Raw genomic sequence first — 4,501 nt, 5'->3', positions numbered from 1 at the left:
CGCCCAGGGCTCTGCCAGCAGAGCCTCCCAACCCCACACACACGCACACACACACGCACACACACACACACACACACACACACACACACACACACGCACGCACACGCACACACACACACACACTCTCTTTCCCATCTCTCTTGTCTGTTCCTTATGCTGCTAATGAATTAAAATGGTGCAGACTGAGACATGATACACAGCTGATATCCCCCCACCTCTCTACACACACACACACACACACACTTACCCTTTGTTAATCTGGGTCAGCGGTGTCCGTCTTGGTCGCCCCTCCAGACGAAGAGGGCAGAGTGACAGCAAAGAGGTGACCTGAATAAAAGCCGTCTCCTCATGACGAAGCTCTGAGACGAGTCACACACTCAAACACACTGCCTGATTCCTGCTGGACTCTCATCATTCTCATATATATATATGTATATATATATACTTCAAAGTCTGTATTTTTCTCCACTGGGAGAGATTTATTTACTCTGAAGATGTTTTCTATAATGAATTAATCATTTCTAATGCTATCTGCTGGATTTCTGCATCCTAATGTTTGGAATGAGTTTTTTACATCATAAAAACATAACCTTGTCTAGTTAATAATGTATAAATTCACTTTTCTGGAAAATCATTTTGCTTCCTCTTCATAATGCTCCATTTGTTGATGTGCTGCATAAATCCCAATACAATTTAAATGTGTTGTGATGTGTCAAAATAAGAAAAATGATCTGCATGTCATCTCAGAATCTGACAGATCTTCCTTCCACATTTTAGTCCAGTCGTGTCCAGGTCCATCCTCCAGAGATTTTTAGAAGCATCTCTGCTCAAACACACCTGAATTCAATTAACTGCTAATTACTTGGCCTCTGGTTGCAGGGTGGCAGCTCTCAGGGACTGGACTTGGGTCAGCCGGCTTGTTTTATCCTCTAGCTTTGGTGAATCAGTTTCTTGTAAATGAAAAGAAAATTGCCTCAAAATCTCCATTAGGATTCCAGAGAAAAATAGAAACACAAGCAGGAGTCGCCCCCAAAGAGAGGAAAACCGGCAGGAAGCTCTATCTGCTCGGCCACGCTTGGCCTGCATATTGTACTACGGACATTTCCTGCTAACATTCCCTGGTTACTCTGTAATTACTGAAAATATCCTTCCTCCACCGAAGCTAAAGCCACTCAAGAAGTCTAAAAAAGCTCCTTCCTCTGGTCTCTCAGAGGCCAAAAGAGAAAAACGGCCAATGGAAGCAAGTTCTCAGATCGGGTTTTATTTTAAACCCAGACATATGAAGCTTTTTTTTCTTTAGTTGTTTTTCTTGTTGAGGAGAGCTGAAAGTCAATCATAAATCACTGGTATGCAGTAAACTACACACCATAATGATTGCTGTGATGGTTTATATTGAATATTTGCTCTTTTATAATGTGATAATTAACTTATTACTGCATAAGGTGTTAAAATATGTGCTACTGAGCACATATCTACATGTGGCCCTAAAAATAAGTTTTTAAGGGCCACAAAGCCATTCTCTCTGATCTTCTTCTCCTCCCCAGAAACAAGTACGGTGCCCTGACCTCTAACCTTTAGTGGCAAGGGTTGGAACCCTAAGCTATGGGATTTTTCTCTACAATTTCAACGTTTCAGTTACAAGCCACAAATACTTCTGCACCAAAAGTGTCCATAAAAATGGTTGTACACTTAAATTATTTCAGTTAAACTTACTAAAGTGTGTTATGTTTGAAAGCCACATATTGATTAATTTTGGCTCCATTTATGTAATTCAACAATTCACTGAGTTCACTTTTTTGAGTGTGTATTCACAGCAACAGTTTTCTCTGCTTTATACAGCCAAAAAGCTTTAGTCAGCTATTTTTTGTTCAGGATTTGCCGTTTCTGACCACATCGTAACGATGTGCAGATTTAACTTGAATGCTTGGACCATATTTATTTTTCTCATAACTTGCATGTAACACCACACCGATACAGCAGCTGCTTTTAAACTTTTTTAAAAACATAGAGCTATTTTCAGTTTCATCAACCACATGACACCTACAACCTTCTGGGTTTGGCTTGGGAACACCCACACATCTCTAAATTCAGGAAACATTTGGCAAGTGAAGATCACTTCCTTGCTTTTGTTTTGATCTCTGTTTTTCTTCATCTTTGTTGTTTCTGTGTTTACTCCTCTCTTTTTTGGATTGAGACTTTGACTGAACTACTCCTTCAGTTAACTTTATGCTCTCACTCTTTTTTTTATAGTTGTACACTTGCTACTGCTGCTATTATCGCTGTTAAACTCTTTGTTCTGTAGATTGTGGATTCATGAACTCCATGTTCAAAGGTCCACTTCTCATTTCTGGATAAGGTCAAAGGTCAAGAATATAGTAATGAGAAAAATTTCCTTTAACAAGAATGCTTACAACTTAACAAGCAAAAATAATTTCCATTTTATAGCTTCAGCTGATTGTCTCTGATCCTCAGTTGCTCTAATTGTTAACAGCACAAACTTTATTATTTTATAAAAAAAAAGTCTTTAACTTAAACTTAACCCGATTAGTTTTCATGTCTGTGAAAATGAACGCCCTTTCTTTCCACATATTAAACAACATCAGTTCTGATGTTTTGTAAACCTTTGTTGTTCATTTTTTAATGGTGAAGACTTTACATGTTTGGACAGTTATTCCCTCAGGTTTGGACTGATTATGATCATTGCTCTTATCTTTTTTGTTTTATTATTATTATTTTGGACAGTTGTTTTTATGTGTAACCATGGCAACAAGGTATTGTTTTTACAAATGCGAGCTAATAATAATTAGCATCTCAAAAGCTCAAATAACACATGAATTATGATCATATCCACGACTCCAACGCCAGACAGAGATTTAAAGAGGAGCGGCAAAAGCAAGCGAGGTGGATTAGCAGTGTTTGCCAACAACTGATGGTGTCATCCAGGATATGTTGCTGTGAAATATTGTCTCTGCTGCCTGGATGTTGAGATGTTAGCATGTTATGACAGTCATACAGCCACAGCTTTCAGTCAAAGGTTTCTTCAGTCTCATTGCGTGACTGACCGCTAGCAGAAATCCTCTCTGCCCACAGCGTCACCGTCTAATTGACTCTTTGACCATAAATGACCGGAGTTACGAAACCATTTAGCTTCCCTTTGGGATAAATAAAGTATTTTTCTAGTGAACTGAATTGAATAAATAAGTATTTTTGCTATTAAATAGTAGCATATTAAAATTAATGTAAAATAAGTATTCAGATCTAAATTAAGAATAAATGCTAATTGAGCTTGATTGTAATCTGCACTTAGAGTCAGGTCTGCAGTGCAGTTTGATTCAGAGACATTTAGGCTGTATTAGAATGAACTGGCTTGAATTTCTTTGTATCTTGAGACGCCATTTGTCACAATTTGTTGCTGAACTGAATTATCCCACCTTTTCTAAGATTAACTGGAGAAAGAACGGATGCGCAGTGAAGGCATCCAGGCTGATGACCTCAACACAGAGCCCTCAGATAAGGACAGACGCTTCAAACACAGCAGATAATCTTCTCTGTGAAGGACACAGAGCAGCTCCTCAGGTCAAAACAGGAGATAGGCTCGACAGGCCCGGTTTACGCGGCCCGACTGAACATCCACGTCTCTGGATTGTATTCACAGGAGCTGGAAGCTCTTCTCCTGAATGCCAGGAGAGGATAAGAGCTTTAAAGGTTTCTGGCTGATGGAAACTCACCTTTATCTAATCAGTGCAAGGACTGTCAACAGTGGCATTTTGTAACTGAATGGGATTCAGCCTAACGTGAGAGACAAGCGATGATAACGTTGGAGGTCATTCAATTTGTGTGGGTGTGTGTGTGTGTGTACATTCACATCGCAACAGCCCTCATAATGACTGTTTAACAAGTGGAGTAGAGCTCACCTGTGTCAACGTGTTGAGTGAGTTAATTATTGGCCTCCAGACGTCTGCAATTCCTCAGAGAGACAGAGAGATTACAGAAGACAAACCGAGGAGGAGATAAACCGAGGAGCTCGCTCTTCTCAGTCTCAGGCTCATCAGCAGGAGCATCTCTGCTATCACCAGGGGCGGACCGGGACAATGATCCAGGCCGGGAATTTCATACAGACCGAGTTCAATGTAACCAGGGCTGGGACAAACAGTTATCTGTCTAGACTAGCAGACCAGCATTAAAACGAATGTTTCATACCTTTCATTCAAGAAAGAAGACATCAAAGAACTATCCTCGTATGTAAGCCTACTGCAGTAAGCAAATAGTCAGTTAAGCACATTATGAATTAAAATGACCTCAGTTATTTCCACTGTGATTAATAGTATTTATTAAAGGGGAATTTTGTTTAAAAAGACTTCATGATCCATTTTTATTTATGGTTTCAGTTGTAAGTGGTTTTTATTTCTGCTTTATTTATTGTTTGCTTGCCTTGCTTTGGAGATTTTAAATGTCTTCCAGTCCCAGTGTTGAGTGTCCTGTAAAAAAGTAAAGTTTATTA

This window comes from Poecilia reticulata, linkage group LG22 (assembly GCF_000633615.1).
Source record: "Poecilia reticulata strain Guanapo linkage group LG22, Guppy_female_1.0+MT, whole genome shotgun sequence".
NCBI lineage: Eukaryota > Metazoa > Chordata > Actinopteri > Cyprinodontiformes > Poeciliidae > Poecilia > Poecilia reticulata.
This window is presented reverse-complemented; position numbering follows the sequence as displayed.